This window comes from Miniopterus schreibersii (assembly GCF_964146895.1).
Source record: "Miniopterus schreibersii genome assembly, chromosome: X".
Taxonomy (NCBI): Eukaryota; Metazoa; Chordata; class Mammalia; order Chiroptera; family Miniopteridae; genus Miniopterus; species Miniopterus schreibersii.
Window position 1 is genome coordinate 103,088,983 of NC_138104.1, and position 13,080 is coordinate 103,102,062.

The following is a 13,080-nucleotide window of genomic DNA, read 5'->3' on the forward strand; positions in this document are numbered from 1 at the left end:
GAGACAAATTTGGAATGCGGGCTTCAATAACTGTGGACAGTATGATACAAATGTAGGTTTTGTTATGTTTCAGTGTATCCACTGATGACAGGGTTAGCATAACACACTTCCAGAACAAGTGCTGGCCTTGACTGAAAACAGTACTGCATTGAAGAATTTGACTTTTCTAAGCTTATAGAGGCAGGAGTAGCCTACGGAAGGAGTGGTATAAGAGAAAGGAGATACCTTCCCAACCAGCAAAATCATGAGGATCAACCCGCAGTCGGGGCACTGACATTTTATAGCTACTATTGCTTAATATGCAGACCACCTGAGTAGAAAAGTGATTGTGTGCTCATGAGATTGTGTCCCCACTGTCCAGGGTACAATCAACAGATTTCAGGTAGTCCTTCCAATATTGAGTGTCCCGAAGTGCCTACTATAGAGTGTTAGTTCTGTCAGATCGTCATAGTTCTGTGAAAGACGTAATTTCACAAAAACGGAGTTGTGTAGACAAGTGATTTGGGAAAACATGCCATTTTATATTCATTTCATGGAGATCAATATTACCATATTTAAGACTATGATAAATCCTGCATGCCTGGCTAACGTTTAATCCAACATTTTTCAAATTAACTTTAATATAGAATTCTTTTTTTAATAGGGGGACCTAGTCACATCTGGAGACCTTGTTCGTTGGAGAAATATTGAGGAACACTGTTCTAAGGTATGAATATTGTGCTGACATCTAAGAGAATTATTTATGAGATTTAATACAGATGACAAGGAACAGACATTTATTCTAAGGAGATGAAATAAAACAAAAAAATAGGTACACAGAAAAAAGGCATTTGTTTAGTTAACCGATGAAGAAGCAACCGGTGGAAATAATGACATAAAAAAGAAAATAAATCTTCTGTTCTATGTGTCAGTTTATATTGTGCAATTAAGGGAATCAAACACGTTGTGGAACCTTAATTTCTAAGTCAAGCAGCAGGTATGATTAAATACTACTGGTTACTATTTGCTCTGTTAGTTGCTGTGGACACTACAAATGGGTATGGGGCACAGAGCTCATAATAGATTTGTGATATTAATAGTGAATGTTTATTGAGCCCCTAATATGCGCTAGGGTCCAGTCTGGTGCTGTACATATATTATCTTGCTTAGTTCCCACAATAGCCATGTAAGGTAAGTACTGAAATTATGCTCATGTTTTCTGAGGTTTGGTTCAGGAACTTTTCTGAGTCACGCTGATAGTAGTGAAGCTGCCATCTAAGGCCTGAAGGTTTCACTCCAGAAACTCTAAGCTTGACCACTATGCTCCAGGGCCTACAAACTGCATGCATGGGTCCTCACCTACTAGGCATGCAAAAGAAAGGGCTACTGGGCTTAGGGGCTCATTTAAAAATTTCCCACTTGTGCCCTGGCAGGCGTGCTCAGTGGTTAGAGCGTTGACCCACGCACCAGAGGGTCGTGTGTTCAATTCCTGGTCAAGGGCGTGCCCCTGGGTTGCAGGTTCAATTCCCGGTCAAGGGCGTGCCCCTGGGTTGCAGGTTCCATCCCCGCCCCAGGTCGGGGTGTTGGGGGGGGCAACCAATCGATGTTTCTTTCTCACATCTCTCTCCCCCCCCTCTCTCTCTCTCTCTCTCTCCCTCTCTCTCTCCCTCTCCCTCTCCCTCTCCCTCTCCCCCTTCTCCCTTCCACTCTCTCTAAAAAAAAATCAGTGGAAAAATATCCTCAGTCCTTGGATGAGGGTTAAAAAAAAGTTTCCCACTCGCTGTGGCCTTACTTTAAAATCAACTTAAAATACGTATTTTAAATTTTATATTTTCATTTACTTGAATATATAAATATGTATGTATGTAGTGTGTACTATTTGGTTTCATCAACATTTACATAATCCCTACATTAATATATATCCAGTGTATCCCATGTATTTGCTTTAATATTCCTATCTCTTCAAGAAACCTCCTAGCCCTTGCTTTTGCAGGAACTTTATTGTTATTGAAAAATGCTTGGCCAAGTTCATTTTTACCATCCTACTTCAGTGGCAGGACGCATGTGAAATTTCAGTCTTGTTTGGACTCTGCACATGGGCAGATTTCATAGTCTGTCATTATTTCCCAGTGACATGAAATTAAAGGCCTTTCCTTGTGTTTGTTGGCAACTTTTGGCTCCTCGGTGGTACTGAGGTACTATAAGCATGAAGCGTCCCCGCTGGGTTAGCAGGAGTTTTAGTCTAGTGTGCCAGATAGCGTTTCAGGCAAACCCTACTTGTTCTTTTCTCTTGGTTGAATTTGGTCTTCTCCTGTCCCTTTGGATATTTGTTTACACTTCTGTTGTTTTAGAATGTAGCCTTTCTTGTTTCATAGGATCCTTTCAAAATGTGAAGTTAACCATGAAGATGACAAAACACTCTTATTGAATTATCTTTTCTCGTTGCGCCTTATTCCCTGCAGTTTCTTGGTGGGGGGCAAGGGCAAGACTTGCTACTGACGGGGTGCCAAGCTGTTCACCATATCACGTCTGCTGAATATACACATGGCAAGAGCTCATGTTCAGGGCCAAGGGCGTCCTTGGACAAGCCCCTTCCTTTCTAAATCCCTTCTAGGATGACTTTCCTATTTCCTGTCCTGCTGATCGCACCCTTGGAAGGGATTTGAAGTCTGGAGTGTCTTTGATGTTTTCTTCTGGCCATGCCAAAGCCTCCCCAGGAGACAACAGGCTCTCTCCAGCCTGTGCAAATGGGTTTTTAAGTCAGTGTGTCTGCCAAGCTGTTGTGTTTCTTTGCTCTCTCTTTGATGTCCATCTAGCATGGTGCCTTGTATGCCTCACTCAGTGCCTGGCATGGTAGCAAGTCCTCATTACCATTGCCTTGGTATGGAAACCTATATAAAAATGATTTCTGGAACTCCTCCCTACCCATCTCAATGTTATTTTCTTCTTCCCATTCCATCTCCTTCCCTCTCCCTTTTACCATGGCAAACAGACATTTGCCAGATGTGAAGGAATTTCAATAAATGAAATAAAGCAAAACAAACAAGTAAAACCAAGAAGAGATAAGAACATGGTTTCTTTAAATAACAGACTGCAGAATTGGAATAAATTTAAGTGTCACTTTACTCATATACTGAGAACCTATGGTTTCAAAGCTTCAGATTTTCTGACAAGGCTTTGCACTCATCCAGTAAGCCCAGTTTAAATATATTGTGTTCTTGTTCTTTTTGAGGTGTGAGAAGGGTATTTGTGAAGGGGCTGATCCAAAAATGAGGTGTTAAGAACCTTTCACACCTATTGACACATATGTGGAAGTCTACTGACAACTTTCACTACATTCATTTTATTTTATGCTTGCTAGTTGGTTTCCAAATGAAAATTTTTTTTATAAAAGTGAAGTAAAACACAAGAGGTGCAATTGTAAAGGATGCTATGTTAAATTTAGAGTTTGAATAAGGCACAGATGTCATTAAAAATATACACAGCCCGGCCGGGCGTGGCTCAGCGGTTGGGCATTGATCTAGGATCCAGGAGATTGGGGTTCGATTCCTGGTCAGGGCACATGCCCGGGTTGCAGGCTAGGCAGCTGATCAATGACTCTCTCGTCATTGATATTTCTGTCTCTTTCTCTCTCCCCCTCCTTTCTTCTCTCTGAAATCAATAAAGATATGTTTAAAAAAAAGTTTTAAAAAATAAAAATATACATATATGTACAGGTGTTCCTCGACTTATGATGGGGTTACATCCCAACAAACCAATCATAAATTGAAAATATTGTCAGTTTAAAATGCGTTTAATACTGCACTGTGGAGTATCAGTTGTTAACCCTCATGATTGCATGGCTGACAGGGAGCTGTGGCTTGCTGATGTTGCCCAGCATCATGAGAGAATGTCGTACTGTATATCGCTAGCCCAGGAAAAGATCAAAATTCAAAATTCGAAGTATGTTTTCTACTGAATACATATTGCTTTCGCATTATCATAAAGTCAAAAAGTTATAAGTTGAATCATCATAAGTCAGGCACCATCTGTACTTCAATTCCTAGACTTATAGACATCAGAATGTTCCAGTGTAACTCCCTGGGAGTGAGTACAAAGAAAGATGTTGAGACATGGAGAGGTTTAAGGAACTTGAGTCCAAGGTCGTTCACTGAGTCATGTTTTCTCTCAAGACTTTCTCTAAACATTCTCTTCACTTTCCTCCTGACTGATGATTCTGGCTCTGCTCCTTCTGGGAATCTCCAACATTCTTCTTCCTTTTCAACTTGAATTATTCTAGTTGGTGCGTGTCATTCTTTTGTATTTGGTGTTTCCCTCCAACAATTTCAGCAGATGCTGCTCTTCTTTCCTTTCCACATCTTTCAGTTTGTGACGAGCTTGTCTATTTCTGCTTCGGTCTCTGCTGTCTTGCTTATCTTGGGTGATATCTAAAATGAATGACTTGCCAATTGTAGATTATTAAAACTAGTCTAGTGTTGGCAGACTTTAGCCCTGGGATTATTTCCCAGGGGACTGGTTCAGCTATATAGAGCCATAAGATTAACAGCATCTTGTTACTTCAAATGATAATAAATAATGCATGGAGAGAGGCAATGTTTAGTGAATAGGGCAGAATATTCACCTTGGCTCTGTTGTCTCTCTATTAACTATGAAATGGGGAGGATCAGAGGCGTGTATAGTCCAGATACCAAATTTGAATGTGAGCTTTTTGACATTCCAAGCATTCACACTTCAGTCACCAGGGATGTTTAAACACTAGACTGCTTCTCCTGAAATCCTCCCTCCAAACCTCACTTGCTGAAATGGGCTGCATCCCATTCTCTACTGCTTCTTGTAACTCAAATTGTTTGGTTGAAGATATGTTTTCAAGGTTCAACCTGTCTTCCAGGTGTAAGAGAGAAGAGCATCATTAGAAGTATCAGCTCAGCCCTTATGCTCCCTCCTTCTGGGGCGGTCATAGCTCAGAAAGTACTGCCAAAGGAATGGTCAACATACAGAGCATGGTCTCTGGCAATGTTCTTTTATGATTATGGCCGATTCTGTTTTCAAAAGGAAATGAATAAATATATAAATATATAAATAAATACAAAAACATACAAATATATAAATTTATAAAATTATACATGTATTTATGTATTTACTTATTTAAAAGAAAATCTACTTCCTGCTAGAGTGAAAGAAGGATTTATCTATGATAAAAATTATGGAAGGTAAGAAAGAGTTAAGGAAACCATTGGACCAAATGTCCAAACAGCAAAGAGTGTTGCCCTAAATACACAGTTTTTCAAATGTTTTATAGCTATTTATGGAAATTTTAGAATGTTCCTTGCACTGTCTTACATATACTAGTATCAGAAAATAAATATAAGAGATTATCTTGGCAAACAAAAGCTTTAATATTTGATAAAAAAACAAAAATTTTGCATTGGGCACCTAGATGGCATTTAAAAAAAAGTTAAATGAAAGAATAGGCATTCAAATTATGTTGCTCATAAGAAATGGAGGCAAAAATGCTTCATTTCAACTTAATGCTAGAACCAATGTAAATTTAGAAATATTTTCTCATGAGAAATAGTTCAGAGCTTTCTTAGTAATATGTCCTAGTCAGCAACACTTACACTTATTTACCATCCTATCTTTGCCTAGTATATAATAATAGCAAGTAGAGACTAAGGGAAACAAAAGGAGAATTAGGCAAACACTCAACCATGCCTAAAGTGGATTACAAAATATTAGATTGAATTATAGTCTCTTTTCAACCCCAAATGGAATCATTCAGAAGATGGTCAGAAGACAAATTAGAAGACCAACCAAGCCTGCCTTACAGGTACTTGATAACACTGGGATTAAATTGCTGTCATACCCTGAATGCTTCAGCCTAGTATTAAATATAACTGTAAACATTCAAGGTTCTTAGCCACAAATGTTCTAAGCTTAAACATTGTTTTCTATACAGAGATTTTAGATTATATTACATTATATGTTATGGTGCAACAGACAGCCCCTCCTATACCCACAAACATTTGCTGATTCTTTTGCTGTATGAGTTGGTTATCCCAGGCCTCCTAATATTCAGCTGCTGCCTGGGGGGTTGCCCAGCTGTTGTGTAAACTGCCTGTGGTTGATAACAGAAAGGAGTAGTTTTCCCTTGGGCTCAGGCAGTTTGAATGGCTGTGTTACACAGCCCATGACACTAACCCTGGAAATGATGGGAAGTGATGACACAAAGGACTCAAATTGAAGACCAGTGTCTCTGCTCTTGCTCAAGTTGTCCCTGGTTTTGCTTGGCATGTACGAATGTGGTAGAAGATTACAGGCATTGGAATTCTATCAATTCGCATAACAGCTTTATTAATGTAGAATATGAATTGGACATATTGTGTGCTCAAGGGTGAAGGGATTTCTAAGAATGAGGTTTAACAGAACATAATGTATATGGATGAGCTCCCCAGTTCTCTCTTCTGGAAGTCCAACCCTGCTCTCCTGTGTGGATGTGAAGGCACCCCTTTAGCCATAGTTTTGAAAGGTGGGCTTTTCTGCTGCTTGTATATGTCTGAAACTGAAGATAGAAAGCCAGAAAGAAACTTGAGATTACAAGTAAATCCTAAGCTCTAGAAACCCTTTGTTACAGACAGGAAGGGACATGTGCTCATTATTTTCATGCAGCTAGAAAATAGAAGTTCAACTTAAGTTTAAATGTAGTTTAACCTAAATTCCTATGACAACTCATAACAGGTTAATTAAATTTGCCCAGGTACTTAAATGCACTAGTGAGCATATTTTTTGTAGTTCTGTTTATCACACTCCAGGAAAACAGCAACTATAGAAGACGTATGTACATTTGGGGAGGGGTAGCTAACATTTCTTGAATATTTAACATGTGCAATACCAGTACTTCTCAAAAACAAATTCTAAATAAAATTTTAGCAGATCAAATCCAACAATATATAAAAAGGATAATACATCACGATCAAGCGGGGTTAAGCCCAGGAATACAGGTTGGCATAAAATGTGACAATCAACAATGTAATACACTGTATTAACAAACTGTAGAAGAAAAAACTATGTAATAATCTTTTAATGTACAGAAAAATAATTTGTCAAAGCCCAACATTCACTTTGGACAAAACCTTTCAGCAAGTATGAATAGAAGGGAACTTCCTCAAACTGACATCTATGAAAAATCTATAGCTGACATCACACTTATGGTGAAAGAGTGAAAGCTTTCTCTCTAAAATCAGAAACAAGATCAGGATGTCTATTTTCATCAACTCTATTTGACATTGCACTGGAGATTTCTAGACAGAAAAATTAGTTTATGGGAAAAGAAGATTGGAAAGGAGAAAGTAAAACTGCATTTACAGATGACATGATGGCCTATGTAGAAAATATGATGGATCTATAAAAAAGCTTTATGGATATAAAACTGAAGGCACAAATGAGAAAACAAGGAAAACAAACAAAACCTCATAGACACAGACAACAGGATGCTGGTTCCCAGAAAGAAGGGAGTTCAGGAAGTAGTAAAGAGGGTCAAAAATATGTTTGGGGAAAAAATGTTTTCACCCTGAGCTAACAGTTTCTTTTAGGAAGAGAAATAATAGGCCACTTGACCTGTGGCAGGTGATGTCCCAGTGATATAGTCGGTAAAAAGGGAAGTTAACAAGAATTTAGGAGGCATAGCAAATATTGAGTGCAGAGTGGAGATTAAAGAAATGAGGCAACCCGGCCGCAGTGGCTCAGTGGTTAAGCATCGGCCTAGGATCCGGGAGATCGAGTTCGATTCCGGGTCAGGGCACATGCCTGGGTTGCGGGCTCGATCCCCAGCAGGGGGCATGCAGGAGGCAGCCGATCACTGACTCATCATTGATGTTTCCCCCTCTCTTTCTCCCTCTCCCTCTCCCTTCCTCTCTCTGAAATCAATAAAATATATTTTTAAAAAAAGGAAAAAAAAAGAAATGAGGCAAGGCTGGAAATGTGAAAGATGTGGCAAGAGATTGGAACCTATGGAAAAATAGTTTATGGGAAATTCTAAGATCAAGGTATGAACAAAATATTTCAAGGACAAGGATGCTGAAGGTTCAGTTTTACATCATTTGGTGCTACAGGGTAAATGCCATCCTTTGCCTCTAACCTTCAATAAAAACTGCTATACACAGAGCCTTGTGTCATTGGTACTGTGAGTCACATTTAACATAAGGGGATAAGAAGAAATATGTGTTACTTTGGACTCTCCAGGAAGCAGATACAAAGTTGGAGAAAATGCCAATGAAAAATAAGGGAGAGAGAGGCCAGGAGAGCCTTTAATCATCTAATACCTGTGAGGGGAAAGAAGGAAGTAAGGAAGCTTGGGTCGGAAGCTTCCTAGCCTGAAGTGCAGCTCTGAGACCATCGTGGCCTGGCCCATGGAAGGCCCCGAGCAAAGCCTGCCCATTAGAGAATCCGCATCAGACAGGGGTCTGGATTGAGTCGCCTTTCGTGCTCAGTCTTTGGCTGGGAGGCAGTGTAGCCTTGGCATAAACGCCACGCCAGATACATAGGTACAGCAGCTGGCAGCTATCTGCTAACCACACTCTTAGCAGCAGATTCTCTTGAAGGGAGATCTGAGTAGTCCAACCCCCTGGCCACCAAAGAGGATAAGCTCAGAGGGGTGAGGTGGTCCAAACACTGAAGTAATTCATCAGAAGCAGGAATTGGAGTAAAAACAACTAGGAGAAATACAAGCCCCACCCACCCCCAGAGGATCTCTACTGCTGTGGGGATGGAGATACAACCAATTTAATGAGAATCAAAAGGCTGAACATGGCTGGGATGATATCTGAGTTACACCCTGACCCTTCTTATTGAATAAAATGGGGAAAGTTGAGTCAGTTCCCTTTGATCCTTCATCTGTGCATACTGTCCGGTGGTACCAGCAACTCAAAAGTAGATGGAAAAGCTCTCAACCAAAACACTTCCTACAAAATGGTCAACTGTGAAGGAGAAATAAGAGGTGTCTAGTTGTTTTGAAAGTACTTAATATTTAATCTGTAAGTGTAAACATGTCCTTGTCAGAGATCTTTGGTTCACATCAGATGCATTTAGATATGGTCCCCAATTCTGGGCATAGCTGACTGTGGACGCCAGAGGCAGATTCCAGTATAGCTGTTTGAAAGTTGCCACCAGGACAGAAAATGGGCATTTCATTATCTTATAGGGTTCAATGATCATAATGATAAAAGAAGCTACTTTCTAAATTACTTTCTGAATGTAATATTGCATTTTTATCCATACCATCAATGTCCATCTGCCCCTCATAGCAAAACACTAAGTTGATATGCATCTTGGACCTGACATTTATCTTAGGGAGGGTTGGTTTTCTCGATTGAATGTGTTTTTAGAATATATTGTGTTTATATCAATGTCCTGATTACGCTGGAGACATTAAACTACAAAAAGCACTCATTTTAAACTTTTAAAACATTTAAGGTTTTATTGTGGTTTCAGAATTTTTTCTTCCATTTAGACAACTGTGAGCATTTCCAGGGATGATCTCAGTTCTGGGCACATGAAGGACAGTCATGTGTTCCAATATCAAACCCAGATGGGTGCAATTTGTAACCCCCATGACAGGCTTCTCTGCTCTAGGCTGACCAACTCACCAGGGTTTCCCAGGACTTTCCCGGGCACTGAAAGTCCCACATCTTGAGAACTTCCACAGTTCTAGATAAACGGAATGATTATTCACTCTCCCTCGCTCTTACCCTCAAACAAGAGAAGAAAGTGCCATCAGCAGGGTGGTCATTCATCGCTGACAAATTACATTCCTGTTTACTTTCAAAGGTGGTGAAAAAGCAGGATCCCTATAGACACCTTTGATTGCTGTCACATTATTTCAAACATTTAAGAGTTATATTGATATAGGGTGTCTAGTAGATTTATTTGTAGTTATTGATTTATTAGAATATGTCCTTAAAATTCAGCTCTGAACATATCAAAAAATACTATTTATTTTCTAAAAGCAATTAAGGGATGGAAACAATTGTGTTTTCAACAATCTATATATAAATTTATTGTTTGTTCTCTGTCTTGAGTTTGATTTTATTCAGCTTTTAACTCCTTGGAGTTGCCCTAAATGAAGAAATCAAATTAAGAGTAAACTGAACCATGCATACAATTCTTGCTCTTTTTATTTTTTTATTTATTTTTTAAATATATCTTTAATTGATTTCAGAGAGAGGAAAGGAAAGAGAGAGAGAGAGAGAGAAACATCAACGATGAGAAAGTCATTGATTGAGCCCTCAACCCGGGCCTGTGCCCTGACCAGGAATCAAACCCTGATCGCCTGGATCCTAGGTCAACGCTCAACCACTGAGCCATGCCCGGCTGGGCAATTCTTGCTCTTTTTAAACTTCAGTTTGTGTGTGTGCATGTGTATTTACATAGACGTATATATTTCATGGTGTATCTTGCAAATCAATATATCATAAGGGAGGAAAATGTAAAAACTGGTGGTTTATTCCTCAAAATAAATTCCATCTAAGTGAATTACTATTTATTTCACAATGTGACAAAAACCAGTTAGGAATTTCCAGGTGCAGAAGTAAAAATGCCAACTTTATTAAAATGTAAGTCAAAGCAGAATCACAGTCTAAAATGGAAATGGGACTGAGGAAAAGACTGATTTTGTTTGGCAAGTACTATAAAATTCTAATTTCATGTAGGTTAAAAAAATGAAACTCCCACCCTTATATAGCCATAGAGGGAAAGACAAGCCTACACTTTGAGTTGCTGATATTTGGAGGCACAATTGATAATGTCATTGGAAAATTCCACAAACTAAATCAAATTATTTTAGTAGAGGCCATCAAAAGGGAGATACAATTTGATTTTGGGAGACCAACTTGGACGTACCACATATCTATACATATCCTAAAGATGAAGTCATAGAGAAGCCACATTTTTAGAAAAGATGGGAAGTATGACTGCAACCTTTCTATGAACCAAAGAAAGCCAGTTTTTTTTCAGTGCTTTAGGTGTGATTTCTCTTAGAAAGGTGACCCACGTATCCATTTATAACCTACAGATGAAGGCATAGGGGAGCCACATTTTCACAAAGATTGGAAGTGTGCCTACTTAAGAAAGCCAATCTTCTCTGTGACTTCAGCTCTGCTTTTCCTTAGAATAGTGTGCATGACAATGGGCTGAGACAGAGTATTATCTGTAAGATTGTAACTACTTTGATACTTAGTAAAAAGATCATGAGATTTGGAGTAAGGTAGACCTGGGTTCAAATCTCAGAACAATTTATATATATGAAGTATGTTGAGGACAGGTAATTGAGTGTAGAATAGCCCCTGGATCATAGAACTAGTAAGAAGCAAAACTAGCATTTGAATATCGGACATCTCACCTCAAAATATGTTATACAAAAACTAAAATTTTCTGATCAGCAAAAAACCTACCCTACACAAAGTTGAGATATGGCAGATAAAGAGCTGGTTTTATTATGAATCAATACTCTAACAACATATACAGGCAAGTCACAGAAAGGACAATGTATAGCTTTTAAGCAAACAAAGTTCCAGCTCCACCCATAATTAAATAAATTTATATTAAAACAACAAAATACTAAAGATTAAAGCCATGCCATATGTTAGGAGAAATGTGGGGAAACAGGCATTCTCTTTCACTAGGTGTATCAATTGGGGATCCCCTTTGCTATAGCTTCAATGAATTATAAGAATGTGAGGAATGTTATCCTACAAATAAGAGAATACCTAGGGCTCAATGACTTAAATAAGCCCGGGTTTACTTTTCTTGCATAATTCGAAGTTTGAAAGTAGGCGGCTGCTGGTTTGGGGGCTCTGGGTTGCCCTTGTCTGTTATGGTTCTCTTTGCCTTCCCTTCGTGGTGGGTGGCAAGATGCCTAACACAGCACCAGGAATCGTATCTGCAATCAAGTCAGTAAGGATTAAGGAGGAAGGGAGGGTGTAGTGCTGGCACATCTGTCCCTTTAGTAGGTAAATGAAAGCTTACCTAGCAGGTTCCAGCAGACTTCGATTTATACCCTACTGGCTGGGGCTGTGATATATTGAACACACATAACTGCAAGGGAGACTGGAAAGTGTTAGCCTAGTGATGCAAAGCAAGGGAGAAGGAAGGCAGAAACAGTTGATAGTTCAAACAACTAGCAGTATTATGTGCTACACATTTGGAGAACAATATTCATGGAAATGTATGCATATATATTCATCACCTGGGGATTATCTGTTATGCAGCATAGCCTGTACCATCAGAACAGGTATTCTACTGCATCTCATGGTTTTGAGCTACACCCACCTACAGCCCATCTGTTGCCAACTTCACCATTAAGTTAAGTCCTAAACGTACAATAAAATATCATGTAGCCATTAGGAAAAAATGGGTAAGTCTATATGGACTGAAGAGGAACAATGGCCAAGATAACACTGTTAAGTTAAAAAAGCAAGGTTAAAATCAGTGTGCATGATCTGCTCCCATTTATGTTGATAAATATGGAGAGGGGATAGGTTTTGGACTTTGTATATGTCATGTATTTTATTTTTATATGCATAGAACATGTAATAGTAACAAGAGTTACTTCTGGGAAGGACTGGAACCTGGATGCCTGGGGTGAAAATTAAATGTAGTTTTCCCACCTGGTCGATCATGGCTCAGCAGTTGAGCATTGAGCTATAGGATCCAGGAGATTGTGGTTTGATTCCTGGTTAGGGCACATGCCTGGGTTGTGGGCTCAGTCCCCAGTTGGGGGCATGCAGGAGGCAGCTGATCAATGACACTTTCATTATTGATGTTTCTATCTCTCTCTCCCTCTCCCTTCCCCTCTCTGAAATCAATAAAGATATATTTTTTACAAAATTTTTTAAATGTAGTTTTCCCTACATATTTTATGAGACTTAATTATTTTTACATTGTGTAAATGTATTAATGTTTTAATGAAAAGTGGCCAGCTATTTTATAAATAAAATGAGAAAAAGTGAAAAATTAAAGCATTTAGAATTTTCAGAAACACCATTTTTATTACCCCTTCAAGCTGATATAAGAATGATCCTTCATATTAGATTGGCTTCTATTCTTAAA

The 13,080-nt window shown here is 38.9% G+C and overlaps 1 protein-coding gene across 1 annotated transcript in view; it reads left to right on the forward strand.

Annotated features, from left to right (window-relative positions):
• The window catches only part of MID1 (midline 1), a 532,380-nt gene that overhangs the window by 171,824 nt on the left and 347,476 nt on the right, over positions 1-13,080 (forward strand). Inside the window, exon 4 of the mRNA XM_081124834.1 lies at positions 644-706. The gene's annotated coding sequence lies outside the window, so the exon portion shown is untranslated. The remainder of the gene's footprint in view (positions 1-643; positions 707-13,080) is intronic.